Source organism: Panthera uncia, chromosome C2, assembly GCF_023721935.1.
Source record: "Panthera uncia isolate 11264 chromosome C2, Puncia_PCG_1.0, whole genome shotgun sequence".
Taxonomy (NCBI): domain Eukaryota; kingdom Metazoa; phylum Chordata; class Mammalia; order Carnivora; family Felidae; genus Panthera; species Panthera uncia.
Genome location: NC_064810.1, coordinates 27,694,004 through 27,710,537, shown reverse-complemented (window position 1 = coordinate 27,710,537; position 16,534 = coordinate 27,694,004). Strand labels below are relative to the sequence as shown.

Genomic DNA, 16,534 nt, shown 5'->3' with positions numbered 1-16,534 from the left:
AAGAAAAGTCACTTGTCTTGATACATAGTGTACGTGTGTGTGTGTGTGTGTGTATCACGGCAATTCTTTCTCTTGGCTTAGATAACTATTAAATGATATGCGTGAACATTACTTAACAGGCTGCACAATACTTAACAGGCTGAGGAAGCTGGGGTGGGGACAACAGCCTATTTGTTAACAACATGCGTCCTTTAGACGGACTGTTGCATCATGTTATACAGGGAACAAACAAAAACTAAATGAGGTATTGATAGAATAAATATATTTGTTATGCAGTTTCTGAAACTAGAATACACTGGGCACTAAATAAATGCTCAGTATATAAATGCTTCTTTGAATCTCTATTTTAAAATTACTTCCAGGGCACCTGAGTGGCTCAATCGGTTGGGCGTCCGACTTCAGCTCAGGTCATGATCTCACAATTCGTGAGTTCGAGCCCTGCGTTGGGCTCTGTGCTGACAGCTCAGAGCCTGGAGCCTGTTTCAGATTATGTGACTCGCTCTCTCTCTGACCCTCCCCAACTCACGCTCTGTTTCTGCCTCTCTCAAAACTAAATAAACATTAAATTTTTTTTAAATTACTTCCAATTTTTCCTTGTATTTGTTCAATGAAATATAAAATATATGTCCTCATATATACTTTATTTCTCTATTTCTTATTCTCCCCTTATTGTTTTCTTTTTAAATTTATATTCTTTTAAAAGCCATTCCCTATTATTAATGGCCAATGTCATACTTCTAAAATATATGTATTGATCCCTCTTCAAGAAATATGTATATATCCATTTTTTATTTGACATCTCCATTTGACATCTATAAATTGTTTATTTGACATCTCAGATTTAACATGTCAATAACTGAGTCCCTGTTCTTCCTAATCTCAGATAATATCAACTCCATTCTTTTAACTGTTGAGGCCAAAAACCTGGCTGCCATCCTAAATGCCTCTTCTCTTCTCATGGGCCCCACCCAATTTATCAGCAAATCCTGTAGGCTTTGCCTTGGAAATATCTAGAATCCAACTACTCACTGCCCCCATTCAAATCACCATCATTTCTCCTGGATTATTACAATAGCTTCCTAACTGGCTTCCCTGCTTCTGTTTGTAATGCCTTTTGGCCTATTCAACACAACTGCCAAAGTGATTCTATGAAAATGCTTTACTGAGTCAGTCCTTCGCTCAAAAGTGTGCAGCGGTTCCCCACTCTGACCTCACTTCCTGTAACTCTCCTTCGTTCACCCACAGGGGCTTTGACTAGAATACTCTTCTCCCCAAAGAGCTGTACACTGGCTCTCACACCATCTCCGCCTTTGTATGAAAGTCATCTTCTAGGCGACACCTTCTCTGGACATAATCTACAATGTCATACACCCCTGCCCCAGACCTTCCATGTTCCCTTCTCCGGTTCAGTTTTTACTCAGTACTGCTCGTAAGATATCATGAAGTTGAACTGCTTTACACTGTTTATCTCATCACTTAAATGTAAGCTTCAAGAGGACAGCAATTTTTCCCCTTTTTGCTCACTGCTCTTAGGACAGAGAATAAATGGAATACAGTAGATACTCAATAAACATATATCGAATGAATCAAAGCGTGACTGTCTATATTTTGTGATCTCATGAGGAAGGCTGAAAAAATTAACAAAACTGTGACCTTCCCTAGCTGTGTCATCCACTTCAGGAGCCCTCTCAAAGACACACGTCCCCTTACCTTACTTGCTGGCAGAACACTCACCCTCTTCCTCTTAGGTGAATCCTGATTAGGTCAAGCCACTTAGATAAGTAATGTTTACTATGCCAATCAGGGGTTTAAGCACAGGCATATGATGCAATTATGGCCGATGAAGTTTACTTGGAAATGTTTTTCTCACTTAAAAAAAAAAAAAAGTAGCATGGAAAAATGTCCATCTTAACCAAAGTTTGCCAAAACACTCAAGGCAACAGTATAGAAAAATGGAAAATACCATGTGGGTTCCTGATAACACCACTAGGACAATTAATTACCCACCTGTTCATGTTGGGTAGGATGATATATCCCCTACTGTTTAAGTTATTTTGGTAATGTCTTCTATTACTTATATTTTAATTAACACAAAAAAAATTTCAAATAGGGGGCGCCTGGGTGGCTCAGTCGGTTGAGCGTCTGACTTCGGCTCAGGTCATGATCTCGCGGTCCGTGAGTTTGAGCCCCACGTCAGGCTCTGGGCTGACAGCTCAGAGCCTGGAGCCTGCTTCATATTCTGGGTCTCCCTCTCTCTCTCTGCCCTCTCCCGCTCATGCTGTCTCTGTCTCTCAAAAATAAATAAACACTAAAAAAAAAAAAAATTACAAATAGTCACACGGTTTCCTGCAATGTGTTAAGTCAAACTAAAATGAAGATGGATGTCAGGTGCCGCCCCCGCTTTCTATTAAGCTGCATGCCTTACAGAACATGTCATATGACAATAAAACAAGATCTCCCAACATGAGTCATATTTTCTCACAGGAATTAATTTATAAACAGTGTGTTCTTAATTAAGAGTTGAAAATAAACATATGACCAAAGCAAAGGCAATCCAAATATAGAGCTTTGAAATAATCTAAATAGTAAAATGTGCTCTAAACCACCATATGCCTAACAAGGATCTGCAGAACTATCAGTACTTATCCAAAGGAAGGAAGAAAGGGAAGGAGGGAGAGGGGATGGTAGGTGGTAAGGGGGAGGTGGAAGGTCCCAAGGCCAAACAAAATCAGGACATGATGGATTAAACATAAATAACTACACTTCCTTTGTGTGTGTATATACACTGGAAATTTAGCTTTCTAGTTGATCTCACATGTTCCCCTTCCTCTTTGAAGTAATTCTAGGTTGGAAGGGAAGAGAGGTTGTGGGTCAGTAATGGTTTGTGTCAAAGGGCTAACAGTCATCAGGTTTTGATTTTTACCTCAAAGCCAAACCGTTAGTAACAAAATCAAAGCTTTATCTATCCGAAACTCTAACTTTGAGTTCTCACTGTAAGAACCTACCAAACTACAGTGTTTCCTCATAGAAGTCTTATAAGCTTAGAAAATTTCTACACATGTAAAATCCCTATGCTATTAAATAACTCACTTTAGACATCATGGGCCCCAAATAGAAGATATAAAAAATTAACTTCATACAGGATAAACTTAACTCTACCCTTAATATAATACCTATAATATATGGTAGGTATTTAATTACCAATCTTTTATTAGCTGTCAAACTGAAAATTTACTGATTTATGGCTCTTAAAAAAATTATTGAAAGATGCTGGGAAAAGTAGAAATTTCCTTTAAAATCTTCTCAGCATACACTACAACAGTAAAAAAAGCAATCAAAATTATTCTGCTGGTAAAACCAAAAAGTATTCACGAATCAATTTAACTGAGGACGTTAGTCCCGACAGTATATCTGATCATGGTAAGGCTGAGTATCTATTGGCAATCCTGCCTCATCCTGCTCTACCCTGCTTCTCCTTTGGGTTACTCTCAGGCAATGAAGAGGAAGGAAAGCAGAAACATGAATAAAAACTGGATTAAAAGTATAGAGCCATGGAATTATCCAAAACAATGGATGCTATCTCAGTCCAGTCAGGCTGCTAACATGGAATACCATGGACTGGGTTGCTTATAAATGACATTTACTTCTCACAGTTTTGGAGGCTGGTAAGTCTAGGATCCCCATGCATGCAGGTGCAGCATCTGGTGAGAATCTAGCTTTCTAACTCATAGATGGCCATCTTTTCACTATACCTAAAGTGGCAGAAAGGGAAAGGGATCTACTTCAGGCCTTTTTTTTTTTTTTTTTTAATTTTTTTTAACGTTTATTTATTTTTGAGACAGAGAGAGACAGAGCATGAACGGGGGAGGGTCACAGAGAGAGGGAGGCACAGAATCTGAAACAGGCTCCAGGCTCTGAGCTGTCAGCACAGAGCCCGACGCGGGGCTCGAACCCACGGACCGTGAGATCATGACCTGAGCCGAAGTCGGACGCTTAACCGACCAAGCCACCCAGGCACCCCTCCTTCAGGCCTTTTTTATATGGGAGCTCATCCCACTGTGAGGGCTCTACCCTCACGACCTAATCACTCCCAAAGGCACCACCTCCCAATACCATCTCCTTGGGGGTTAGGATTTCAACATACGAATTTTGAGAAGAAAATAAACATTTAGACTATAGCAGATGATATTTAAAATTTTGTTTTTCCAAATACGAATTGTTATTTTGACTACAGGAGATTCAAAACATTTTAGTGTTTTATCTTAATTTAAGTCAACTAGATAAGCATTATACAAACGAAAAAAAAGTATTAATTCCAAAATTCCAACATTAACTATTACATCAAAAAAAAATTCAGAATTTTATTTCTCACAAGTACTCAAGGCCATGTCCAAAAGGGTATCTATGGACTCACAAGAAAAACTAAAACTTACTGTGCACAGTATGTGCCAAGAATGACATTAAGTGCTTTCTATGGTTTCATTCTTTCTTTTTTCTTTTAATTTTTGAGAGACAGAGAAAGACAAAGCACAAGTGGGGGAGGGGGAGAGATAGAAGGAGACACAGAAGCAGAAGCAGGCTCCAGGCTCTGAGCTGTCAGCACAGAGCGCGATTCAGGGCTCGAACTCACAAACTGTAAGATCATGACCTGAGCCGAAGTCAGACGCTTAACCGACTGAGGCACCCCTATGATTTAATTCTTTCAATTCTCAAAACAACGCTATAAAGTTATCCCCATTTTACAGATGAGAACACTGAGCCTTAGGAGGTAAGATGATTAGTCAAAGCCAACAAAGTAAGTGGCAGAGTTAGGATTCACACTTGTTCAAAACCACCACACCATAGTGTCTCAATGCTTGTCAAATTCAATCTATTACCTATAAATACTGCTTTGAGTCTAATGTGGCTTCCTTAAGATTTTTAAGAAACCTCAAATATATTTCTATACTTTAATGCCTCTCAATAGGGAATGCAATTTTTTTAATGAAGTTTCTACTTTTTTAAAAACAATTTTTTTTTAAATGTTTATTCACTTTTTGAGAGAGAGAGAGAGAGCACAAGCAGGGGCGGGGCAGAGAGAGAGGGAGACACAGAATCCGAAGCAGTCTCCAGGCTCTGAGCTGTCAGCACAGAGCCCGACGTGGGGCTCAAACCCACAAACCGTGAGATCATGACCTGAGCTGAAGTCTGGCGCTTAACCAACTGAGCCACCCAAGCGCCCCAAAGCTTTCTACTTTAATTCCAGTATAGTCAATATCCAGTGTTACAGTTTCAGGTGTACAATATAGTGATTCGACAATTCTACGCATTACTCAGTGCTAGTCCTGGTAAGCGTACTTTTAGGAATGCAAGCTTTTAAAACAACTACTTGGAGGGTTAACTCCCAGCCATTATAATTAACTTTTATTAACTGGTTGGGAAGTGAATGCCAGGTTTTGACAATTATACTAAGTCATACATTAACTCACTTAATCATTATCTATAAAATAGATACTATTCAACCTTACAGCTGAAGAAGGTAAGGCTCAGAGCAGTGGAATGACTTGTCCAAAGTCACACCACAGCTAAGGAGCAGGCCCGGGATTCAAATTCAGGTCAGTGTGCTTTTATAATTAATTTCACAAACCGCTACTGAAGTAAGCCTCCACAGTGTCAGACCAATCACCTTGGTCAACCCATCTCCTGACCATTTCATGAAAGACTAACAGTCTGTTTTTAAATCACTGGTCAAATTTTCTGCACCTAGAGCTATACAAATATAATTACTAGTCCTTGCTGCCCCTATGAGCCTCTTTAAATAAAAATACATCTTTAGGGTAGTCTGGCTTCTGGCAATGTATTTAAACAAATTCATCAAATATATTGCTTTTGTTACTACCATGGCACAAGCATTCTGAATTTTCCTTACTGGAATAAAGCCTATTAAGTCTTTTTGCAGGAAAATCTCTAGGACTTTTGTAAATACCAAAAAACCTGAGGAAATGTTGATCCTTTAAAATAAATCTTGACCTAGTAAGAACTGGCACCAGGCCTTTTATTTTCTTGCAGTCAGCAAAACTGCAAACCTATAAAAATTCAAATAGTAGTTCAGGGCATGCATTTTGAAGCACCTGCATATGTGGTGAGTCACTTTACAAACTCATACTTTATACTGAAAACTTTCTTCACTTGAGTACGGAGGCAGAAATCACTTAGAAAACCCAGAACTGCTGTACAACAAAAGAAAAAGCAAGTCCATTTGGGGTTTTACTACTTGTTTCCCCTGACAACTGTCTTCCCTAGAGGGGGAAAAAAAAAAAAGAGTATTACTATTGGCTCCTATGCACCTTGCTTGATAGTTCAAACACATTTGGAAGCTGCTGTTTCTAACCCTGTATTAATCCAGATCTTTGGAAAAATCAACTGAAGGCCAATTTAATCATCCAACAAAAATAAGCAAGTGTGTATGGGGAGAGCAGGGTTGAAGGAAGTAGAGAGAACTGGGTCAGTAGGTGGCAGATGGTAACTGGTTTAAACTTGAAAGGAGTTCAAATGCGTGGAGCAGGGTTTGTGAATACTCTTCAAGTGGAATAGAAGCAAAGAAAGAAAAATGCAAAATGTGTGGAACAGCGGTCTTTATTTAGAAGAGTGTGCTATTGAGTAAAACAGCAATCATCAACAGTCATCACCTATTTTATTTCTTCTGGAACATACAGAATTAACAATATTGCGAGTACAACACTATCCTTCGAGAACATTACACTGGTGACAACAAATTTTATTTCCTCATTTACTCTGCAAAATATTCCTTTGATGTAGGTTATAGCTCAGGTTACAGATTAGGAAACTGAGGCTCGGGTGAAATGATTTGTTAACAGTCTGTTTGGTAAGCTATGGTTCAAATATAAATCTTATGACTCTAAAGACCAGCATTTTCCATGTCACTGTGTGAAACTGTGGCCATAACAGTGGTTACTCTTAGTATCTGCACAATAGGTAAAAGAGAAATGCAGCTGGTCCTTGAACAGCATGGGTTTGAACTGTGCAGGTACGCTCTCTTTCAATAGATATATTGGAAATTTTTTTGGAGATCTGCAACATTTTGAAAAAAAAAAGATGAACCAATGTAAGCTAGAAATACCAAAAAATTTAAGAAAAAGTTAGGTATTATTGCAAGACTACAGTATATAATACACATAAAATATGTGTTAATAAAGTGTTTATGTTGTCAGTAAGGCTTCTGATAAACAGTAGGTTATTAGGAGTTAAGTTTGGGGGTAGTCAAAAGTTACAGATTTTCAACTGTGCCAGGGATCAGTCCCCTTAACCCCCATGTTGTTCAAGAGTCAACTGTATATCCTTTGGGTGTGTATGTATATGTGTATGTCTGTGTGTGTGTATATACATATGTATATATATACACATATATGTGTGTGTGTATATATATGTATATGTGTATATATATATAAAACGAAGAAACAAAACAACTACTGCTGCTTTCTCTCAAGTTACACTATTGCGAAAGACTTAAAAGCTAAGTAAATAGCATTCTGTGGTCACCAGACTAGGTTTAAATTGTAACTTTCCAAGAAATATTGTTCACCCTTAACAGAAACTCATGGGAGTACTTAAAGAAATGAAAGTATTATTTATCCATTTCTTATTTACTGAAATTACTATGAAAATAGTAAATCAGCACAAATTCAGTATTAATACAAACTCTATGCACATATTTTTAACACATATGTCAAAGTAACAATAACATTCATGGTCAGGTTATATACATTTCAATTAGGATAAACACTTAGACTTCTTTCTGAATTTTTGTCTGTATCATAAAATAAAACCAAAGGATCAAATTTTGAGTCACCATTAAAAAATTAAAAAGGCCAAATATTTTCTATTATGACCTAGGTAATAAGACAAGGGCTCTCTGTAATGACCACCTAAAATACGCCTGGGCGGCCTATAATGTTAACTTCCCAAACCTGCTTAGTTGCCAACAGAACAGTTTCCAAATTGCACATCATACTTTGTCACGAGTAAGGAAGACTTAGAAACCGCAGTCATTGCTTCCTCCTTACAAATTCAGTCTCTGTTACCAATTCGTGTCACCAACATCTGAGCACTTAAACACAAAAGAATATACAGGCTCATATTTTCAGGGTCTACGGATGATCACAGTATTCATGCCTCAAGATGCTGGTTCTATGAAACTTGTTTCCTCCCTCAACCCCTCTTCTTCTTTGAACTAATTCACAGTTATAACCCAGATATACACAATATCCAGATTTGTTTTTGAGAAAAAAAAAATCTCCAAAAATCAGAAACTTACTCCAATCCTACATACTGTTCTTAGTACAAGAACTATACCCCAATTAAATTTAAAAAAGAATTCACCATCCCAAATTCAGTCTCGTTTAGAACCTCCGCTAGCCAGGTAAGCTATTTAATTTTAAATACTCCTAGGAAATAGAATTGACAGGGATGGGGTCACCTTTGAGAAATTTATGGAAATCTATGAGATGATGCCCTTCAAAAAATGTATTTTACTCCATGTAATTCAAACATACGATGAATTAAGGATCAATTTTGGAAAGGTGTTAACAAAACTTTTAAATCCATTCATCTCTGAAACTGTTGCATTTCACACAGGTAATTTATTACTTTCCCCACAGGCCTATTTTCTTTCTTGTTTCAGATGAATAGTAAAGAGACTTATTATAGTAAACATTCAGCTAACACATTAAATCAATCTTGCCATTATTCAGGTAAGAAACAAAACAACATTCTATATGTTTTACATAAAAACAAAGAAACTTATGTAGTCAACAAGATACAGTTTGAGTACTTTCATGAACACTTAGCCCACACTTTGGAACCTACAAATTTCTTTTTTTTTTTTTAATGTTTATTTACTTTTTTGAGACAGAGAGAGACAGAGCATGAATAGGGGAGGGTCAGAGAGAGAGAGGGAGACACAGAATCTGAAACAGGCTCCAGGCTCTGAGCTGTCAGCACAGAGCCCGACGTGGGGCTCGAACTCACGAACCGTGAGATCATGACCTGAGCCGAAGTCGGACGCTTAACCGACTGAGCCACCCAGGTGCCCCAGAATCTACAAATTTCTAACACACATGCCATCGTGTCACCTTCACGCAGATAACTGTTGCACAGTAAGTTCAAGTGACTTGCGTCACATAACATGGGATGAGTTTTTATCCTTTTCTTAATTATTTCTAGAGCTCCAGGATATACCCTGGAGGAGTTATTTCAACGAGATTTTGATTGATAACTATATATATATATATATATATATGATATATATATATATGATAACTATATATATATATATATATATCTGCCATATATATATATGGCAGAAAGCTGAGTGCTTTACCCATCACAACTTTATAAAAGACATGGTCCCTTCCCCTTAGAAGTTTACAGTCTTTCAGAAGAGATGAATAAAATAAATGCAGTGTGAATGGTACTCATCAACTAAGGGAGAGTGTAAGAGGGCACTTCAGTGTGATTACTCAAATCACAGAATGGGGAGCGTTCTGGTAAAAGAAAATGAGCGGTGATCACAAGACACTGATGATGAAGACTGAGAAACCAGTGTGGCCGTCTAAGAAATGTGCACTTTAACGTCTTTAAGGATGAGGCAAATGGAATATGATGCTGAGAAGTAGGAGCCAGATACAAATAGGACTTGGCCTTTTTCTTATAGGCAAAGGTCTTTGTTTAGAGTTATGATACTTCAGAAAGATTTACCGTCCTATAGTATATACAATGTGAATAATAAAACTTAATGGCAAAAAAAAAAAAAAAAAGACCAGTTAGAAAGCTACTGCAGTAACAATCATGAAGTACTAATACTTGAATTTGGAAGATGACAGTGGAAAGAGAAAAAAATAAACCCAAACCCATAATTCTTCCTGTTCTAATGAAAATGATTACTGAAATAGTCATATATATCATGTGCTGATATATGAAGGCATAAAATAAAACCAAATACTTGTAAACACACTTGCATGAAAACTTTGGTTAAATGATTGCATAAAGTTACCTATTCTACAAAGGAAAAAATATTTATAATATCTGTTTTCAATATATTCTAAGGTAGCATATACAATTTCTTAATATAAGGCTTTGATTACATTTTGGTATTATTTTAAAAACATTTATTGTAGGTGGCCTAAAAATAAAACTTTCAACAACTACAATTAGAAAATATCTATATACAACGAAAGACAATCTATACTAGATAGAAATCACTTCTTAAAAACTATCAAGGTCTATTTGGTTCATACTAATTTTAAGATACCAAACTACGATGTATGTCTCTATATTTCACAAGAACAAAAAAAGTATCTTATAAATATCCTTCTCTGATAACATTATTTTTATGATCCAAATGAAAAAATATACATGTAAATACCCAAAAGATAAATTACCTTACCATAATTATAAACCCTACTTTTTGAAACCACATAGTTACAATGCTACCTTTCGTAGGTACATACGTATCAGTCTGAGAAATAAACTACTTTTAACTAATTCAAACTATCAAAATGTATTATTATATATACAACTGAAGATCTTTGTTTCCTCATGCTTTAAATATTCCCTATCCCTAGAAAATTCCTAAGGCACATTTTCAGGATTGGAAAAAAGTGTATCTTCTCCACGCATTCAAGAAATATTTACTCAATAAATACTTATGAGCTCCTTCTAGATGCTCATTAAAAAACAATAATTTTCAAAGGTATAATTGATACACAAAAAGCTGTACAACTTGATGAGATTGGAGGTAAACACAGACTCATGAAATCTCTGCCACAGTCAATGCCATAAATACATCCAACACCTTGAAAAGTTTCCTCCTGCCCTCTTTATTTTTTGTATGGTAAGAACACTTAACATAAGATCTACCTCTTTGCAATTTTTTAAATATAAAATACAGTATTGTTAACCATAGGTAGTATGCTGTACAGGTCTTTAGGATTTATACCTCTTGTGTAATTTAAAGTTTGTACTTTTGACCAAAACCTCAGTTTCCTCCTCCCAATTCCTGGTAAACACCATTCTATTCCCTGCTTCTATGAGTCTGACTATTTTGGGTTCCTCATATAAGTGAGGTCATGTTCTTCTGTCTAGCTTATTTCACCTAGGATAATGTCCTATAAGTTCATCATGTTGTCACAAATGACAGGATTTCCTTCTTTTTTAAGGTTGAATAATTCCATTATATGGAAATACCACATTTTCTTTATCCATGTCTTGGCTATTGTCAATAGTGCTGCAATGAGCCCCAAGAGTGCAGATAGCTCTTCAAGATCCTAATTTCAATTTGTTTTGTTATATACCCAGAAGCAGGACTACTGGATCATATGGTTCCATAATCATTGTGTTCAATAGTGGCTATACCAACTGATGCCCAGCACTACTCTAGGTCCTTTCAGATATATTAGGGATGAACAACACAACATAAAAAGATTCCTGCCCTCAGGGAGCTTTCACTATAGAAGAGGAAAATAATCAATAACCAATAATTTTTTAAAACTTAATTTCATGGTAGTCTTAAAGGTGGTTAAGTGTTGTGGAAAAAGAAAAGAAGTAAAAAAGGAAAGAGGGGAGGCTTCCACCTTGAGTGGTTACCAGGCTAGGCCTCATCAAGAAGATGCCACAGCCTTATCAGCTAATACAAGAACTTTAATTTTACTACTACTAAGATGAAAGCTTAAAAGCAGAGGAATGATTTTCTTTTTCAAAAAGTGGCCAGGGGACCCTGGGTGGCTCAGTCAGTTAAGTGTCTGACTCTTGGTTTGGGCTCGGGTCATGATCTCACAGTTGGGGAGTTCAAGCCCTGCACAGGGCTTTGTGCTGACAGTAAGGAGCCTGCTTGGTATTCTGTCCCTCCCCTACTCATGTTCTCTCTCTCTCAAAATAAATAAATACTTTTTCTAAAAAAAGTAGCCAATAATATATAATGTTAGAACTGGGTGTTGGGGCACCTGGATGGCTCAGTTGGCGACTGATATCAGCTCAAGTCATGATCTCACAGTTCGAACCCCACATCAGGCTCTGTGCTGACAGCTCGGAGCCTGGAGCCTGCTTCAGATTCTGTGTCTTCCCTCTCTCTACTCCTCCCCTGCGCACGCTCTGTGTCTCTCTGTCTCTCAATAGTAAATAAATGTTAAAAAAAAAATTTTTTTTTAAAGAACTGGGTGTCAAAAAAAGTAGATTTCGTTAAAAAGGAAGAAGTAGTACTATATATTAAAAAGGAAAAAAAAAAGTGAGTAGGACTATAAAACAACTACCACAGATCTAGAGCCCAAAGTAACAGCTAACATACAGTTATAGCAAGTATTAATCCAGGAGCTTTATCCCCCATGACAACACCACGTGTTACCATGTTCAAAGGTCAATACTACCTTATCCACATTCTGAATTACATTCTGAATTCTGAACACTAAAAAAGCTTAAAACAAGCCAAACTGGTGGTAAAATCTGATCTAAGTTCATATAAGATAGCATATAGATCTTGATTTATCCTACTTGGCAAATATATACATGAAGAAACATTACCCCCAAAATCTAGGTAACCTTTAAATATCCTAATTAATGAAAAGTCATAGATACATCTATACGTATACATATAACCATTTTTTCTTAACTGCCCTATTTTATGCAGGAGATAGAGGAGTTACATCATTCAGTTTATCACAAAAACCAGCCATGCTTTTACAAAATGGACAAAAAGGGGGGCACCTGGGTAGCTCAGTCGGTTGAGCATCCAACTTTGGCTCAGGTCATGATCTCATGGCTGGTGAGTTCGAGCCTCACGTAGGGCTCTGTGCTGACAGCTCGGAGCCTGGAGCCTGCTTCCGATTCTGTGTCTCCCTCTCTCTCTGCCCCTAACCCACTCGCATTCTGTCTCTGTCTCTCTCAAAAATAGATAAACATTAAAAAAAAATTAAAAAAAGGAAAAACAGGAACATACAAAAGAATAAAATTCTATTCAGCATATAACCTAGAGTAAGGTGGAAAATATGAGTCTGCTATTACAGATTTTGAATTGTACAGTATAAAGGTAGTGTATTTTTCATACATGTGCCCCAACCATTGACTAATTGCTTTATCTGATGTTCAACAAACGGAAACGTTACTTATTTCAACACCGAAGGAAAACCAGGCTGTTTGAGACCCACTAAAAAGATGGTATATTAGCTTTCAACATGGCATCTTTCTACCGGATTTTAAAGGATACTTTTAATTAGATATGAATTTGGCAAACACATGGTCTTTAAAAAACCCAAGATATAACTATAGCCATGATGTCCAATATGGTAGACATGTGGCTACTGAGTATTTGAAAAGTGACTAGTTTGCCTTTTTAAAACTTTTTTATTTTTATTTCATTTTTTTAAATGTTTATTTATTGGAATGCCTGGGTGGCTCAGTGGGTTATGCGTCCAACTTTGGTTCAGGTCATGATCTTATGGTTCATGAGTTCAGGCCCTGTGTCGGGCTCTGCTGACAGCTTAGAGCTGGAGCCTACTTCGGATTCTGTGTCTCCCTCTCTTTCTCTGACCCTCCCCTGCTCGCACACTGTTTCTCTCTCTTTCAAAAATAAATAAAGATTAAATTATTTATTTATTTATTTATTTATTTACTTATTTATATGCTTGTAGCCAGAATTACTATCAAATTCCACTCACTGAGCCAGAGATCCTTGCGCTGTTAACAAAAGATTTCCCCCTCCTACAGCACACTATATACACCTGTAAGTTCATCTGCCAGCCAGTGGCCTCAACTCCAAGCTCTAACAATATGCAGGAAAAGTGACTAGTTTGAATTGAGATGTGCTATAAATGAAAATATACACTGAATTTCAAAAACTTACTGTGAGAAAATGAATGTAAATATCTCAGAATTTTATATTAATTATGCAATGAAATGATAGTATTTTACTGATGGGGGTTAAATAAAATATTTCATTGATTGATTAGTTCCTTTTTCCTCTTGTAATGTGCCTAGAGAAAAATTTCAAATTACATGTGTAGCTTACACTATACTTTTTTTTTAAATATATTTTTAATGTTTTTATTTATTTTTGAAGGAGAAAAAGACAGAGCATGAGCAGGGGAGGAGCAGAGAGCAAGGAAGACACAGAATTCGAAGCAGGCTCCAGGCTCTAAGCTGTCAGCACAGAGTCAGATGTGGGGCTCAGACTCACGAACTGTGAGATCATGACCTGAGCCGAAGTCGGACACTTAACCGAATGAGCCACCCGGGCGCCCTTCTTCTGTGTGAACTTCTACTCAATGAACAGCACTGTTCTATAGTAAGACTGAGAAAAAGATGGACATAAAATTTCTCAAGTCCTTATGTTCCAGAATAAATAATTTCACGTTAGATATCCAAAAAGATTAACACAACATGGATAAAGTTAGCAAGATATATTTATCAGAAATGCTAAAGCAAATTATTTTGTAACTCAAGGGTATATTATTTTAGATATTCAAGAGGTATCCAAAAATCCAGGAATAAAATAAAAGCCCTATGTATGAAATGTCTAACTTATTTTAAAATCAACGTTCAGTACTTCTACACTAGTAAGTATATATAAGGGTTCTGTGTCTTATTTTCCTTCCCTAGGGTTAGGACAGACCTCAGTTTCAGTGACTAAATATATACCATAATGGCATCAGAAAACGGGCAATTTATTTTTAATGGACAGAAAAATTTCATACCTCCTAAAAAACAACTTTAGATTTTACTTAAAGTTGGAAAAAATTAAGTCCATTTCATAGTAAGATCTATCATTAAGAAAAGATACACTGATAGGCATTTCCCAAATATCCTTAAAAGCACTCCAAGTATATATTATACTAAAGTTAAACATTTCCATATTCCACAATTCCCCGGTTCCAGTCCTGTGCATATATGCATCAGAAATGAATGTTTGTTTCTACCAAAAGACATAAACAAATTCACAGTAATCTTTCTTATACCCCCCAATTGGAAAGATATTCAAAATCCATGTACAATGGAAAAGATAATGGTAGTCTAATCATACATACAATGGAATACAGACAATTTGAAAAGGGAGAGACAAATAATACACATATGGAGGACTCTCGCAGACATAAGGTTGATCAAAACACTCAGACACAAAACAGCTCATATTACATGATTCCAACTGTATAAAGTTCAAAAACAGGCAAAATTAACACACAGTAAAAAACACCAAAGATTGGTTTCTGTTGAGTGGAAGCAGTACTAAGAAAGACAGCCTTTTGAGGTTGGGTGTTAGCTATGCAGGGTTTGCTTATGTAGAAGAAAAGAAAAATCACTGAACGGGCAAGAAAGAGTCTATTTCACTAGGTGAAATTATACCTTGATAAAATGTTTATTTAGGTAACTTTTAAAAAAAAATGGTTTATATCTGTTAGTTTTAAAGAGTTTTAAAGTCCATTTGAATGTTTGTATCTCTAAATATTTAATTTTAACAGTTAATTCTTATCTTCAATTTAAAAAGATAACTTTCCATGCTCCTGGATCAGAGAAACAAATATTGTTAAAATGTCTACTACCCCAAGCAATCCACACATTTAAGGCAATCCCTATCAAAATACCAATGACATTCTTCACAGAACTAGAACAAAAAAATCCTAAAATTTATATGGAACCACAAAAGACCCCGAATAGCCAAAGCAATTTTGAAAAAGAAAAGTGGGGCACCTGGTTGGGTCAGCTGGCTGGGTGCCTAACTCTTATTTTTGGCTCAGGTCATGATCTGAATCCAAGCCTCGAGCAGAGCTCTGCACCGACAGCACAGAGCATGCTTGGGATTCTCTCTCCCTTTCTCACTGCCCTTCCCCCCCCCAAATAAATAAACTTTTTTTTAAAAGAAAAAAGCAAAGCAAAGCTGCAGGTATCACAATTTCAGACCTCAAGTTATATTACAAAGCTGTAGTAATCAAAACAGTATGGTACTGGCACAAAATAGACACTGTGATCCAGTTATCATGCTACTGGGTATTTACCCCCAAATGCAAAAACACTAATTCAAAGGGATACATGCACCCCTACGTTTACAGCAGCATTATTTACAATTGCCAAATTATGGAAGCAGCCCAAGTGTCCATCGATTGATGAACAGATAAAGAAGGTGTGTGTGTGTGTGTGTGTGTGTGTGTGTGTGTGTATACATAACGGAATATTCACTCATAATAAAGAATGAAATCTTGCCATTTGCAATGACCTGGATGGAAACAGGGAGTAAAATGCTAAATGAAATAAGTCAGTTAGAAAAAGACAAATGCCATATGATTTCACTCATAGGTGGAATTTAGGAAACAAAACAAATGAGCAAGAGGTAAAAAAAAAAAAAAAAAAGAGAGAGAGAGAGAAAGGAACAAGCCAAGAAACGGACACTTAACTACTGAGAACAAACTGACAATTATCAGAAATAGATGAGGGGATGCATGAAATAGGTGATAGGGATTGAGAGGGGCACTTGTCCTCATGAGCATGGGGTTAT

At 36.7% G+C, this 16,534-nt stretch overlaps 1 protein-coding gene and 1 non-coding gene across 6 annotated transcripts in view; both read right to left on the bottom strand.

The window, feature by feature from the left end:
- Positions 1-16,534, bottom strand: part of NRIP1 (nuclear receptor interacting protein 1) — a 101,745-nt gene that overhangs the window by 59,820 nt on the left and 25,391 nt on the right. Inside the window, exon 1 of one of the 5 annotated variants that reach the window (XM_049627983.1) lies at positions 1,711-1,851. The exons of 3 other annotated variants lie outside the window; for them this stretch is intronic. The gene's annotated coding sequence lies outside the window, so the exon portion shown is untranslated. Of the gene's footprint in view, positions 1-1,710; positions 1,852-16,534 lie in introns of those variants that run through there. One more of the 5 variants, XM_049627984.1, reaches the window with a different exon arrangement.
- LOC125922229 (small nucleolar RNA SNORA62/SNORA6 family) lies at positions 13,672-13,825 on the bottom strand. The gene has a single exon (XR_007457651.1). It is a non-coding gene; the product is annotated as a small nucleolar RNA SNORA62/SNORA6 family (small nucleolar RNA).